General features: G+C 43.6%; 1 protein-coding gene and 65 non-coding genes across 66 annotated transcripts in view; 65 read left to right on the plus strand and 1 right to left on the minus strand.

The window, feature by feature from the left end:
- Nucleotides 1-9,506, minus strand: part of LOC145232306 (procathepsin L-like) — a 39,316-nt gene that overhangs the window by 11,735 nt on the left and 18,075 nt on the right. The window lies entirely within an intron of this gene.
- Nucleotides 70-140, plus strand: Trnaa-ugc (transfer RNA alanine (anticodon UGC)). Its single transcript has one exon. It is a non-coding gene; the product is annotated as a tRNA-Ala (tRNA).
- On the plus strand, nucleotides 203-274 carry Trnaa-cgc (transfer RNA alanine (anticodon CGC)). Its single transcript has one exon. It is a non-coding gene; the product is annotated as a tRNA-Ala (tRNA).
- Nucleotides 337-408, plus strand: Trnaa-cgc (transfer RNA alanine (anticodon CGC)). Its single transcript has one exon. It is a non-coding gene; the product is annotated as a tRNA-Ala (tRNA).
- On the plus strand, nucleotides 485-556 carry Trnaa-ugc (transfer RNA alanine (anticodon UGC)). The gene has a single exon. It is a non-coding gene; the product is annotated as a tRNA-Ala (tRNA).
- On the plus strand, nucleotides 619-690 carry Trnaa-ugc (transfer RNA alanine (anticodon UGC)). The gene has a single exon. It is a non-coding gene; the product is annotated as a tRNA-Ala (tRNA).
- On the plus strand, nucleotides 760-831 carry Trnaa-ugc (transfer RNA alanine (anticodon UGC)). Its single transcript has one exon. It is a non-coding gene; the product is annotated as a tRNA-Ala (tRNA).
- On the plus strand, nucleotides 894-965 carry Trnaa-cgc (transfer RNA alanine (anticodon CGC)). Its single transcript has one exon. It is a non-coding gene; the product is annotated as a tRNA-Ala (tRNA).
- Trnaa-ugc (transfer RNA alanine (anticodon UGC)) lies at nucleotides 1,028-1,099 on the plus strand. The gene has a single exon. It is a non-coding gene; the product is annotated as a tRNA-Ala (tRNA).
- Nucleotides 1,162-1,233, plus strand: Trnaa-ugc (transfer RNA alanine (anticodon UGC)). The gene has a single exon. It is a non-coding gene; the product is annotated as a tRNA-Ala (tRNA).
- Trnaa-cgc (transfer RNA alanine (anticodon CGC)) lies at nucleotides 1,443-1,514 on the plus strand. The gene has a single exon. It is a non-coding gene; the product is annotated as a tRNA-Ala (tRNA).
- Trnaa-ugc (transfer RNA alanine (anticodon UGC)) lies at nucleotides 1,591-1,662 on the plus strand. The gene has a single exon. It is a non-coding gene; the product is annotated as a tRNA-Ala (tRNA).
- On the plus strand, nucleotides 1,724-1,795 carry Trnaa-ugc (transfer RNA alanine (anticodon UGC)). The gene has a single exon. It is a non-coding gene; the product is annotated as a tRNA-Ala (tRNA).
- Trnaa-cgc (transfer RNA alanine (anticodon CGC)) lies at nucleotides 1,865-1,936 on the plus strand. The gene has a single exon. It is a non-coding gene; the product is annotated as a tRNA-Ala (tRNA).
- Trnaa-ugc (transfer RNA alanine (anticodon UGC)) lies at nucleotides 2,013-2,084 on the plus strand. Its single transcript has one exon. It is a non-coding gene; the product is annotated as a tRNA-Ala (tRNA).
- On the plus strand, nucleotides 2,147-2,218 carry Trnaa-ugc (transfer RNA alanine (anticodon UGC)). Its single transcript has one exon. It is a non-coding gene; the product is annotated as a tRNA-Ala (tRNA).
- On the plus strand, nucleotides 2,288-2,359 carry Trnaa-ugc (transfer RNA alanine (anticodon UGC)). Its single transcript has one exon. It is a non-coding gene; the product is annotated as a tRNA-Ala (tRNA).
- Trnaa-cgc (transfer RNA alanine (anticodon CGC)) lies at nucleotides 2,422-2,493 on the plus strand. Its single transcript has one exon. It is a non-coding gene; the product is annotated as a tRNA-Ala (tRNA).
- Trnaa-ugc (transfer RNA alanine (anticodon UGC)) lies at nucleotides 2,556-2,627 on the plus strand. The gene has a single exon. It is a non-coding gene; the product is annotated as a tRNA-Ala (tRNA).
- Trnaa-ugc (transfer RNA alanine (anticodon UGC)) lies at nucleotides 2,690-2,761 on the plus strand. The gene has a single exon. It is a non-coding gene; the product is annotated as a tRNA-Ala (tRNA).
- Trnaa-cgc (transfer RNA alanine (anticodon CGC)) lies at nucleotides 2,971-3,042 on the plus strand. The gene has a single exon. It is a non-coding gene; the product is annotated as a tRNA-Ala (tRNA).
- On the plus strand, nucleotides 3,119-3,190 carry Trnaa-ugc (transfer RNA alanine (anticodon UGC)). Its single transcript has one exon. It is a non-coding gene; the product is annotated as a tRNA-Ala (tRNA).
- On the plus strand, nucleotides 3,252-3,323 carry Trnaa-ugc (transfer RNA alanine (anticodon UGC)). Its single transcript has one exon. It is a non-coding gene; the product is annotated as a tRNA-Ala (tRNA).
- On the plus strand, nucleotides 3,393-3,464 carry Trnaa-cgc (transfer RNA alanine (anticodon CGC)). Its single transcript has one exon. It is a non-coding gene; the product is annotated as a tRNA-Ala (tRNA).
- Trnaa-ugc (transfer RNA alanine (anticodon UGC)) lies at nucleotides 3,541-3,612 on the plus strand. The gene has a single exon. It is a non-coding gene; the product is annotated as a tRNA-Ala (tRNA).
- Nucleotides 3,675-3,746, plus strand: Trnaa-ugc (transfer RNA alanine (anticodon UGC)). Its single transcript has one exon. It is a non-coding gene; the product is annotated as a tRNA-Ala (tRNA).
- On the plus strand, nucleotides 3,816-3,886 carry Trnaa-ugc (transfer RNA alanine (anticodon UGC)). The gene has a single exon. It is a non-coding gene; the product is annotated as a tRNA-Ala (tRNA).
- Trnaa-cgc (transfer RNA alanine (anticodon CGC)) lies at nucleotides 3,949-4,020 on the plus strand. The gene has a single exon. It is a non-coding gene; the product is annotated as a tRNA-Ala (tRNA).
- Trnaa-cgc (transfer RNA alanine (anticodon CGC)) lies at nucleotides 4,083-4,154 on the plus strand. The gene has a single exon. It is a non-coding gene; the product is annotated as a tRNA-Ala (tRNA).
- Trnaa-ugc (transfer RNA alanine (anticodon UGC)) lies at nucleotides 4,231-4,302 on the plus strand. The gene has a single exon. It is a non-coding gene; the product is annotated as a tRNA-Ala (tRNA).
- Trnaa-cgc (transfer RNA alanine (anticodon CGC)) lies at nucleotides 4,365-4,436 on the plus strand. The gene has a single exon. It is a non-coding gene; the product is annotated as a tRNA-Ala (tRNA).
- On the plus strand, nucleotides 4,513-4,584 carry Trnaa-ugc (transfer RNA alanine (anticodon UGC)). Its single transcript has one exon. It is a non-coding gene; the product is annotated as a tRNA-Ala (tRNA).
- Nucleotides 4,647-4,718, plus strand: Trnaa-ugc (transfer RNA alanine (anticodon UGC)). Its single transcript has one exon. It is a non-coding gene; the product is annotated as a tRNA-Ala (tRNA).
- Trnaa-ugc (transfer RNA alanine (anticodon UGC)) lies at nucleotides 4,788-4,859 on the plus strand. The gene has a single exon. It is a non-coding gene; the product is annotated as a tRNA-Ala (tRNA).
- On the plus strand, nucleotides 4,922-4,993 carry Trnaa-cgc (transfer RNA alanine (anticodon CGC)). The gene has a single exon. It is a non-coding gene; the product is annotated as a tRNA-Ala (tRNA).
- On the plus strand, nucleotides 5,056-5,127 carry Trnaa-ugc (transfer RNA alanine (anticodon UGC)). The gene has a single exon. It is a non-coding gene; the product is annotated as a tRNA-Ala (tRNA).
- Trnaa-ugc (transfer RNA alanine (anticodon UGC)) lies at nucleotides 5,190-5,261 on the plus strand. The gene has a single exon. It is a non-coding gene; the product is annotated as a tRNA-Ala (tRNA).
- Trnaa-cgc (transfer RNA alanine (anticodon CGC)) lies at nucleotides 5,471-5,542 on the plus strand. Its single transcript has one exon. It is a non-coding gene; the product is annotated as a tRNA-Ala (tRNA).
- Trnaa-ugc (transfer RNA alanine (anticodon UGC)) lies at nucleotides 5,619-5,690 on the plus strand. The gene has a single exon. It is a non-coding gene; the product is annotated as a tRNA-Ala (tRNA).
- Trnaa-ugc (transfer RNA alanine (anticodon UGC)) lies at nucleotides 5,752-5,823 on the plus strand. The gene has a single exon. It is a non-coding gene; the product is annotated as a tRNA-Ala (tRNA).
- Trnaa-ugc (transfer RNA alanine (anticodon UGC)) lies at nucleotides 5,893-5,963 on the plus strand. Its single transcript has one exon. It is a non-coding gene; the product is annotated as a tRNA-Ala (tRNA).
- Nucleotides 6,026-6,097, plus strand: Trnaa-cgc (transfer RNA alanine (anticodon CGC)). The gene has a single exon. It is a non-coding gene; the product is annotated as a tRNA-Ala (tRNA).
- On the plus strand, nucleotides 6,160-6,231 carry Trnaa-ugc (transfer RNA alanine (anticodon UGC)). Its single transcript has one exon. It is a non-coding gene; the product is annotated as a tRNA-Ala (tRNA).
- Trnaa-ugc (transfer RNA alanine (anticodon UGC)) lies at nucleotides 6,294-6,365 on the plus strand. The gene has a single exon. It is a non-coding gene; the product is annotated as a tRNA-Ala (tRNA).
- Trnaa-ugc (transfer RNA alanine (anticodon UGC)) lies at nucleotides 6,426-6,497 on the plus strand. Its single transcript has one exon. It is a non-coding gene; the product is annotated as a tRNA-Ala (tRNA).
- On the plus strand, nucleotides 6,659-6,730 carry Trnaa-cgc (transfer RNA alanine (anticodon CGC)). The gene has a single exon. It is a non-coding gene; the product is annotated as a tRNA-Ala (tRNA).
- Nucleotides 6,793-6,864, plus strand: Trnaa-ugc (transfer RNA alanine (anticodon UGC)). The gene has a single exon. It is a non-coding gene; the product is annotated as a tRNA-Ala (tRNA).
- Nucleotides 6,927-6,998, plus strand: Trnaa-ugc (transfer RNA alanine (anticodon UGC)). Its single transcript has one exon. It is a non-coding gene; the product is annotated as a tRNA-Ala (tRNA).
- Nucleotides 7,075-7,146, plus strand: Trnaa-ugc (transfer RNA alanine (anticodon UGC)). Its single transcript has one exon. It is a non-coding gene; the product is annotated as a tRNA-Ala (tRNA).
- Nucleotides 7,209-7,280, plus strand: Trnaa-ugc (transfer RNA alanine (anticodon UGC)). Its single transcript has one exon. It is a non-coding gene; the product is annotated as a tRNA-Ala (tRNA).
- Trnaa-ugc (transfer RNA alanine (anticodon UGC)) lies at nucleotides 7,350-7,420 on the plus strand. The gene has a single exon. It is a non-coding gene; the product is annotated as a tRNA-Ala (tRNA).
- Trnaa-cgc (transfer RNA alanine (anticodon CGC)) lies at nucleotides 7,483-7,554 on the plus strand. The gene has a single exon. It is a non-coding gene; the product is annotated as a tRNA-Ala (tRNA).
- On the plus strand, nucleotides 7,617-7,688 carry Trnaa-ugc (transfer RNA alanine (anticodon UGC)). The gene has a single exon. It is a non-coding gene; the product is annotated as a tRNA-Ala (tRNA).
- On the plus strand, nucleotides 7,751-7,822 carry Trnaa-ugc (transfer RNA alanine (anticodon UGC)). The gene has a single exon. It is a non-coding gene; the product is annotated as a tRNA-Ala (tRNA).
- On the plus strand, nucleotides 7,899-7,970 carry Trnaa-ugc (transfer RNA alanine (anticodon UGC)). Its single transcript has one exon. It is a non-coding gene; the product is annotated as a tRNA-Ala (tRNA).
- On the plus strand, nucleotides 8,033-8,104 carry Trnaa-ugc (transfer RNA alanine (anticodon UGC)). Its single transcript has one exon. It is a non-coding gene; the product is annotated as a tRNA-Ala (tRNA).
- Nucleotides 8,174-8,245, plus strand: Trnaa-ugc (transfer RNA alanine (anticodon UGC)). The gene has a single exon. It is a non-coding gene; the product is annotated as a tRNA-Ala (tRNA).
- On the plus strand, nucleotides 8,308-8,379 carry Trnaa-ugc (transfer RNA alanine (anticodon UGC)). Its single transcript has one exon. It is a non-coding gene; the product is annotated as a tRNA-Ala (tRNA).
- Nucleotides 8,442-8,513, plus strand: Trnaa-ugc (transfer RNA alanine (anticodon UGC)). The gene has a single exon. It is a non-coding gene; the product is annotated as a tRNA-Ala (tRNA).
- On the plus strand, nucleotides 8,574-8,645 carry Trnaa-ugc (transfer RNA alanine (anticodon UGC)). Its single transcript has one exon. It is a non-coding gene; the product is annotated as a tRNA-Ala (tRNA).
- Trnaa-ugc (transfer RNA alanine (anticodon UGC)) lies at nucleotides 8,709-8,780 on the plus strand. The gene has a single exon. It is a non-coding gene; the product is annotated as a tRNA-Ala (tRNA).
- Trnaa-ugc (transfer RNA alanine (anticodon UGC)) lies at nucleotides 8,857-8,928 on the plus strand. Its single transcript has one exon. It is a non-coding gene; the product is annotated as a tRNA-Ala (tRNA).
- Nucleotides 8,991-9,062, plus strand: Trnaa-ugc (transfer RNA alanine (anticodon UGC)). Its single transcript has one exon. It is a non-coding gene; the product is annotated as a tRNA-Ala (tRNA).
- Nucleotides 9,125-9,196, plus strand: Trnaa-ugc (transfer RNA alanine (anticodon UGC)). Its single transcript has one exon. It is a non-coding gene; the product is annotated as a tRNA-Ala (tRNA).
- Trnaa-ugc (transfer RNA alanine (anticodon UGC)) lies at nucleotides 9,273-9,344 on the plus strand. Its single transcript has one exon. It is a non-coding gene; the product is annotated as a tRNA-Ala (tRNA).
- Trnaa-ugc (transfer RNA alanine (anticodon UGC)) lies at nucleotides 9,407-9,478 on the plus strand. The gene has a single exon. It is a non-coding gene; the product is annotated as a tRNA-Ala (tRNA).

Below are 9,506 nucleotides of genomic sequence, written 5' to 3' on the forward strand. Positions count from 1 at the left end.
CTTTTCATTTCACAATAAATGTTTGCTAATTTAATTCATTAAACCATCTATTATCGCATTGAAGTACATGGGGATGTAGCTCAGTGGTAGAGCGCACGCTTTGCATGTGTGAGGCCCCGGGTTCAATCCCGACATCTCCACTTTTCATTTTAATGTTTGCTTCTTAATGCATTTAAAAACCCTTTATCGCATTGAAGTACATGGGGATGTAGCTCAGTGGTAGAGCGCACGCTTCGCATGTGTGAGGCCCCGGGTTCAATCCCCGGCATCTCCACTTTTTATTTTAATGTTTGCTTCTTAATGCATTTAAAAATCCTTTATCTCATTGAAGTACATGGGGATGTAGCTCAGTGGTAGAGCGCACGCTTCGCATGTGTGAGGCCCCGGGTTCAATCCCCGGCATCTCCACTTTTCACTTTTTGTTTTCAAATAAATATTTGCTTCTTTAAATCATAAAACAATCTATTATCGCTATGAAGTACATGGGGATGTAGCTCAGTGGTAGAGCGCACGCTTTGCATGTGTGAGGCCCCGGGTTCAATCCCCGGCATCTCCACTTTTCATTTTAATGTTTGCGTCTTAATGCATTTAAAAATCCTTTATCGCTTAGAAGTACATGGGGATGTAGCTCAGTGGTAGAGCGCACGCTTTGCATGTGTGAGGCCCCGGGTTCAATCCCCGGCATCTCCACTTTTCATTTCACAATAAATGTTTGCTAATTTAATTCATTAAACCATCTATTATCGCATTGAAGTACATGGGGATGTAGCTCAGTGGTAGAGCGCACGCTTTGCATGTGTGAGGCCCCGGGTTCAATCCCCGGCATCTCCACTTTTCATTTTAATGTTTGCTTCTTAATGCATTTAAAAACCCTTTATCGCATTGAAGTACATGGGGATGTAGCTCAGTGGTAGAGCGCACGCTTCGCATGTGTGAGGCCCCGGGTTCAATCCCCGGCATCTCCACTTTTCATTTTAATGTTTGCTTGTTAATGCATTTACAAATCCTTTATCGCTTTGAAGTACATGGGGATGTAGCTCAGTGGTAGAGCGCACGCTTTGCATGTGTGAGGCCCCGGGTTCAATCCCCGGCATCTCCACTTTTTATTTTAATGTTTGCTTCTTAATGCATTTAAAAATCCTTTATCGCTTTGAAGTAAATGGGGATGTAGCTCAGTGGTAGAGCGCACGCTTTGCATGTGTGAGGCCCCGGGTTCAATCCCCGGCATCTCCACTTTTCACTTTTTGTTTTCAAATAAATATTTGCTTCTTTAAATCATAAAACAATCTATTATCGCTATGAAGTACATGGGTATGTAGCTCAGTGGTAGAGCGCACGCTTTGCATGTGTGAGGCCCCGGGTTCAATCCCGACATCTCCACTTTTCATTTTAATGTTTGCTTCTTAATGCATTTAAAAACCCTTTATCTCATTGAAGTACATGGGGATGTAGCTCAGTGGTAGAGCGCACGCTTCGCATGTGTGAGGCCCCGGGTTCAATCCCCGGCATCTCCACTTTTCACTTTTTGTTTTCAAATAAATATTTGCTTCTTTAAATCATAAAACAATCTATTATCGCTATGAAGTACATGGGTATGTAGCTCAGTGGTAGAGCGCACGCTTTGCATGTGTGAGGCCCCGGGTTCAATCCCCGGCATCTCCACTTTTATTTTAATGTTTGCGTCTTAATGCATTTAAAAATCCTTTATCGCTTAGAAGTACATGGGGATGTAGCTCAGTGGTAGAGCGCACGCTTTGCATGTGTGAGGCCCCGGGTTCAATCCCCGGCATCTCCACTTTTCATTTCACAATAAATGTTTGCTAATTTAATTCATTAAACCGTCTATTATCGCATTGAAGTACATGGGGATGTAGCTCAGTGGTAGAGCGCACGCTTCGCATGTGTGAGGCCCCGGGTTCAATCCCCGGCATCTCCACTTTTCACTTTTTGTTTTCAAATAAATATTTGCTTCTTTAAATCATAAAACAATCTATTATCGCTATGAAGTACATGGGGATGTAGCTCAGTGGTAGAGCGCACGCTTTGCATGTGTGAGGCCCCGGGTTCAATCCCCGGCATCTCCACTTTTCATTTTAATGTTTGCGTCTTAATGCATTTAAAAATCCTTTATCGCTTAGAAGTACATGGGGATGTAGCTCAGTGGTAGAGCGCACGCTTTGCATGTGTGAGGCCCCGGGTTCAATCCCCGGCATCTCCACTTTTCATTTCACAATAAATGTTTGCTAATTTAATTCATTAAACCATCTATTATCGCATTGAAGTACATGGGGATGTAGCTCAGTGGTAGAGCGCACGCTTTGCATGTGTGAGGCCCCGGGTTCAATCCCCGGCATCTCCACTTTTCATTTTAATGTTTGCTTCTTAATGCATTTAAAAACCCTTTATCGCATTGAAGTACATGGGGATGTAGCTCAGTGGTAGAGCGCACGCTTCGCATGTGTGAGGCCCCGGGTTCAATCCCCGGCATCTCCACTTTTCATTTTAATGTTTGCTTGTTAATGCATTTACAAATCCTTTATCGCTTTGAAGTACATGGGGATGTAGCTCAGTGGTAGAGCGCACGCTTTGCATGTGTGAGGCCCCGGGTTCAATCCCCGGCATCTCCACTTTTTATTTTAATGTTTGCTTCTTAATGCATTTAAAAATCCTTTATCGCTTTGAAGTAAATGGGGATGTAGCTCAGTGGTACAGCGCACGCTTTGCATGTGTGAGGCCCCGGGTTCAATCCCCGGCATCTCCACTTTTCACTTTTTGTTTTCAAATAAATATTTGCTTCTTTAAATCATAAAACAATCTATTATCGCTATGAAGTACATGTGTATGTAGCTCAGTGGTAGAGCGCACGCTTTGCATGTGTGAGGCCCCGGGTTCAATCCCGACATCTCCACTTTTCATTTTAATGTTTGCTTCTTAATGCATTTAAAAACCCTTTATCTCATTGAAGTACATGGGGATGTAGCTCAGTGGTAGAGCGCACGCTTCGCATGTGTGAGGCCCCGGGTTCAATCCCCGGCATCTCCACTTTTCACTTTTTGTTTTCAAATAAATATTTGCTTCTTTAAATCATAAAACAATCTATTATCGCTATGAAGTACATGGGTATGTAGCTCAGTGGTAGAGCGCACGCTTTGCATGTGTGAGGCCCCGGGTTCAATCCCCGGCATCTCCACTTTTATTTTAATGTTTGCGTCTTAATGCATTTAAAAATCCTTTATCGCTTAGAAGTACATGGGGATGTAGCTCAGTGGTAGAGCGCACGCTTTGCATGTGTGAGGCCCCGGGTTCAATCCCCGGCATCTCCACTTTTCATTTCACAATAAATGTTTGCTAATTTAATTCATTAAACCGTCTATTATCGCATTGAAGTACATGGGGATGTAGCTCAGTGGTAGAGCGCACGCTTCGCATGTGTGAGGCCCCGGGTTCAATCCCCGGCATCTCCACTTTTCACTTTTTGTTTTCAAATAAATATTTGCTTCTTTAAATCATAAAACAATCTATTATCGCTATGAAGTACATGGGGATGTAGCTCAGTGGTAGAGCGCACGCTTTGCATGTGTGAGGCCCCGGGTTCAATCCCCGGCATCTCCACTTTTCATTTTAATGTTTGCGTCTTAATGCATTTAAAAATCCTTTATCGCTTAGAAGTACATGGGGATGTAGCTCAGTGGTAGAGCGCACGCTTTGCATGTGTGAGGCCCCGGGTTCAATCCCCGGCATCTCCACTTTTCATTTCACAATAAATGTTTGCTAATTTAATTCATTAAACCATCTATTATCGCATTGAAGTACATGGGGATGTAGCTCAGTGGTAGAGCGCACGCTTTGCATGTGTGAGGCCCCGGGTTCAATCCCGACATCTCCACTTTTCATTTTAATGTTTGCTTCTTAATGCATTTAAAAACCCTTTATCGCATTGAAGTACATGGGGATGTAGCTCAGTGGTAGAGCGCACGCTTCGCATGTGTGAGGCCCCGGGTTCAATCCCCGGCATCTCCACTTTTTATTTTAATGTTTGCTTCTTAATGCATTTAAAAATCCTTTATCTCATTGAAGTACATGGGGATGTAGCTCAGTGGTAGAGCGCACGCTTCGCATGTGTGAGGCCCCGGGTTCAATCCCCGGCATCTCCACTTTTCACTTTTTGTTTTCAAATAAATATTTGCTTCTTTAAATCATAAAACAATCTATTATCGCTATGAAGTACATGGGGATGTAGCTCAGTGGTAGAGCGCACGCTTTGCATGTGTGAGGCCCCGGGTTCAATCCCCGGCATCTCCACTTTTCATTTTAATGTTTGCGTCTTAATGCATTTAAAAATCCTTTATCGCTTAGAAGTACATGGGGATGTAGCTCAGTGGTAGAGCGCACGCTTCGCATGTGTGAGGCCCCGGGTTCAATCCCCGGCATCTCCACTTTTCACTTTTTGTTTTCAAATAAATATTTGCTTCTTTAAATCATAAAACAATCTATTATCGCTATGAAGTACATGGGGATGTAGCTCAGTGGTAGAGCGCACGCTTTGCATGTGTGAGGCCCCGGGTTCAATCCCCGGCATCTCCACTTTTCATTTTAATGTTTGCGTCTTAATGCATTTAAAAATCCTTTATCGCTTAGAAGTACATGGGGATGTAGCTCAGTGGTAGAGCGCACGCTTTGCATGTGTGAGGCCCCGGGTTCAATCCCCGGCATCTCCACTTTTCATTTCACAATAAATGTTTGCTAATTTAATTCATTAAACCATCTATTATCGCATTGAAGTACATGGGGATGTAGCTCAGTGGTAGAGCGCACGCTTTGCATGTGTGAGGCCCCGGGTTCAATCCCCGGCATCTCCACTTTTCATTTTAATGTTTGCTTCTTAATGCATTTAAAAACCCTTTATCGCATTGAAGTACATGGGGATGTAGCTCAGTGGTAGAGCGCACGCTTCGCATGTGTGAGGCCCCGGGTTCAATCCCCGGCATCTCCACTTTTCATTTTAATGTTTGCTTGTTAATGCATTTACAAATCCTTTATCGCTTTGAAGTACATGGGGATGTAGCTCAGTGGTAGAGCGCACGCTTTGCATGTGTGAGGCCCCGGGTTCAATCCCCGGCATCTCCACTTTTTATTTTAATGTTTGCTTCTTAATGCATTTAAAAATCCTTTATCGCTTTGAAGTAAATGGGGATGTAGCTCAGTGGTAGAGCGCACGCTTTGCATGTGTGAGGCCCCGGGTTCAATCCCCGGCATCTCCACTTTTCACTTTTTGTTTTCAAATAAATATTTGCTTCTTTAAATCATAAAACAATCTATTATCGCTATGAAGTACATGGGTATGTAGCTCAGTGGTAGAGCGCACGCTTTGCATGTGTGAGGCCCCGGGTTCAATCCCGACATCTCCACTTTTCATTTTAATGTTTGCTTCTTAATGCATTTAAAAACCCTTTATCTCATTGAAGTACATGGGGATGTAGCTCAGTGGTAGAGCGCACGCTTCGCATGTGTGAGGCCCCGGGTTCAATCCCCGGCATCTCCACTTTTCACTTTTTGTTTTCAAATAAATATTTGCTTCTTTAAATCATAAAACAATCTATTATCGCTATGAAGTACATGGGTATGTAGCTCAGTGGTAGAGCGCACGCTTTGCATGTGTGAGGCCCCGGGTTCAATCCCCGGCATCTCCACTTTTATTTTAATGTTTGCGTCTTAATGCATTTAAAAATCCTTTATCGCTTAGAAGTACATGGGGATGTAGCTCAGTGGTAGAGCGCACGCTTTGCATGTGTGAGGCCCCGGGTTCAATCCCCGGCATCTCCACTTTTCATTTCACAATAAATGTTTGCTAATTTAATTCATTAAACCATCTATTATCGCATTGAAGTACATGGGGATGTAGCTCAGTGGTAGAGCGCACGCTTTGCATGTGTGAGGCCCCGGGTTCAATCCCGACATCTCCACTTTTCATTTTAATGTTTGCTTCTTAATGCATTTAAAAACCCTTTATCGCATTGAAGTACATGGGGATGTAGCTCAGTGGTAGAGCGCACGCTTCGCATGTGTGAGGCCCCGGGTTCAATCCCCGGCATCTCCACTTTTTATTTTAATGTTTGCTTCTTAATGCATTTAAAAATCCTTTATCGCTTTGAAGTACATGGGGATGTAGCTCAGTGGTAGAGCGCACGCTTTGCATGTGTGAGGCCCCGGGTTCAATCCCCGGCATCTCCACTTTTTATTTTAATGTTTGCTTCTTAATGCATTTAAAAATCCTTTATCGCTTTGAAGTAAATGGGGATGTAGCTCAGTGGTAGAGCGCACGCTTTGCATGTGTGAGGCCCCGGGTTCAATCCCCGGCATCTCCAATTTTCATTATGTTTGCTCATTTAATTCATTAAACCATCTTTTATCGCTTTGTAGTACATGGGGATGTAGCTCAGTGGTAGAGCGCACGCTTTGCATGTGTGAGGCCCCGGGTTCTATCCCCGGCATCTCCACTTTTCATTTTAAATTTTTAATGTTTGCTTCTTAATGTATTTAAAAATCCTTTATCGCTTTGAAGTACATGGGGATGTAGCTCAGTGGTAGAGCGCACGCTTTGCATGTGTGAGGCCCCTTCTTAATGCATTTAAAAATCCTTTATCGCTTAGAAGTACATGGGGATGTAGCTCAGTGGTAGAGCGCACGCTTCGCATGTGTGAGGCCCCGGGTTCAATCCCCGGCATCTCCACTTTTTATTTTAATGTTTGCTTCTTAATGCATTTAAAAATCCTTTATCGCTTTGAAGTACATGGGGATGTAGCTCAGTGGTAGAGCGCACGCTTTGCATGTGTGAGGCCCCGGGTTCAATCCCCGGCATCTCCACTTTTTATTTTAATGTTTGCTTCTTAATGCATTTAAAAATCCTTTATCGCTTTGAAGTAAATGGGGATGTAGCTCAGTGGTAGAGCGCACGCTTTGCATGTGTGAGGCCCCGGGTTCAATCCCCGGCATCTCCACTTTTCACTTTTTGTTTTCAAATAAATATTTGCTTCTTTATATCATAAAACAATCTATTATCGCTATGAAGTACATGGGTATGTAGCTCAGTGGTAGAGCGCACGCTTTGCATGTGTGAGGCCCCGGGTTCAATCCCCGGCATCTCCACTTTTCATTTTAATGTTTGCGTCTTAATGCATTTAAAAATCCTTTATCGCTGAGAAGTACATGGGGATGTAGCTCAGTGGTAGAGCGCACGCTTTGCATGTGTGAGGCCCCGGGTTCAATCCCCTGCATCTCCACTTTTCATTTCACAATAAATGTTTGCTAATTTAATTCATTAAACCATCTATTATCGCATTGAAGTACATGGGGATGTAGCTCAGTGGTAGAGCGCACGCTTTGCATGTGTGAGGCCCCGGGTTCAATCCCGACATCTCCACTTTTCATTTTAATGTTTGCGTCTTAATGCATTTAAAAACCCTTTATCGCATTGAAGTACATGGGGATGTAGCTCAGTGGTAGAGCGCACGCTTCGCATGTGTGAGGCCCCGGGTTCAATCCCCGGCATCTCCACTTTTTATTTTAATGTTTGCTTCTTAATGCATTTAAAAATCCTTTATCGCTTTGAAGTACATGGGGATGTAGCTCAGTGGTAGAGCGCACGCTTTGCATGTGTGAGGCCCCGGGTTCAATCCCCGGCATCTCCACTTTTTATTTTAATGTTTGCTTCTTAATGCATTTAAAAATCCTTTATCGCTTTGAAGTAAATGGGGATGTAGCTCAGTGGTAGAGCGCACGCTTTGCATGTGTGAGGCCCCGGGTTCAATCCCCGGCATCTCCACTTTTCACTTTTTGTTTTCAAATAAATATTTGCTTCTTTAAATCATAAAACAATCTATTATCGCTATGAAGTACATGGGTATGTAGCTCAGTGGTAGAGCGCACGCTTTGCATGTGTGAGGCCCCGGGTTCAATCCCCGGCATCTCCACTTTTCATTTTAATGTTTGCGTCTTAATGCATTTAAAAATCCTTTATCGCTTTGAAGTGCATGGGGATGTAGCTTAGTGGTAGAGCGCACGCTTTGCATCTGTGAGGCCCCGGGTTCAATCCCCGGCATCTCCACTTTTCATTTGACAATAAATGTTTGCTCATTTAATTCATTAAACCATCTATTATCGCATTGAAGTACATGGGGATGTAGCTCAGTGGTAGAGCGCACGCTTTGCATGTGTGAGGCCCCGGGTTCAATCCCCGGAATCTCCACTTTTCATTTTAATGTTTGCTTCTTAATGCATTCAAAAATCCTTTATCGCTTTGAAGTGCATGGGGATGTAGCTTAGTGGTAGAGCGCACGCTTTGCATCTGTGAGGCCCCGGGTTCAATCCCCGGCATCTCCACTTTTCATTTTAATGTTTGCTTCTTAATGCATTTAAAAATCCTTTATCGCTTTGAAGTACATGGGGATGTAGCTCAGTGGTAGAGCGCACGCTTTGCATGTGTGAGGCCCCGGGTTCAATCCCCGGCATCTCCAATTTTCATAATGTTTGCTCATTTAATTCATTAAACCATCTTTTATCGCTTTCAAGTACATGGGGATGTAGCTCAGTGGTAGAGCGCACGCTTTGCATGTGTGAGGCCCCGGGTTCAATCCCCGGCATCTCCACTTTCCATTTTAAAGTTTGCGTCTTAATGCATTTTAAAACCTTTTTGCCGCTTTGAAGTACATGGGGATATAGCTCAGTGGTAGAGCGCACGCTTTGCATGTGTGAGGCCCCGGGTTCAATCCCCGGCATCTCCACTTTTCACTTTTTGTTTTCAAATAAATATTTGCTTCTTTAAATCATAAAACAATCTATTATCGCTATGAAGTACATGGGTATGTAGCTCAGTGGTAGAGCGCACGCTTTGCATGTGTGAGGCCCCGGGTTCAATCCCCGGCATCTCCACTTTTTATTTTAATGTTTGCTTCTTAATGCATTTAAAAATCCTTTATCGCTTTGAAGTACATGGGGATGTAGCTCAGTGGTAGAGCGCACGCTTTGCATGTGTGAGGCCCCGGGTTCAATCCCCGGCATCTCCACTTTTTATTTTAATGTTTGCTTCTTAATGCATTTAAAAATCCTTTATCGCTTTGAAGTAAATGGGGATGTAGCTCAGTGGTAGAGCGCACGCTTTGCATGTGTGAGGCCCCGGGTTCAATCCCCGGCATCTCCACTTTTCACTTTTTGTTTTCAAATAAATATTTGCTTCTTTAAATCATAAAACAATCTATTATCGCTATGAAGTACATGGGTATGTAGCTCAGTGGTAGAGCGCACGCTTTGCATGTGTGAGGCCCCGGGTTCAATCCCCGGCATCTCCACTTTTCATTTTAATGTTTGCGTCTTAATGCATTTAAAAATCCTTTATCGCTTTGAAGTGCATGGGGATGTAGCTTAGTGGTAGAGCGCACGCTTTGCATCTGTGAGGCCCCGGGTTCAATCCCCGGCATCTCCACTTTTCATTTGACAATAAATGTTTGCTC

Source organism: Phallusia mammillata, chromosome 6, assembly GCF_965637545.1.
Source record: "Phallusia mammillata chromosome 6, kaPhaMamm4.hap1.1, whole genome shotgun sequence".
Taxonomy (NCBI): Eukaryota; Metazoa; Chordata; class Ascidiacea; order Phlebobranchia; family Ascidiidae; genus Phallusia; species Phallusia mammillata.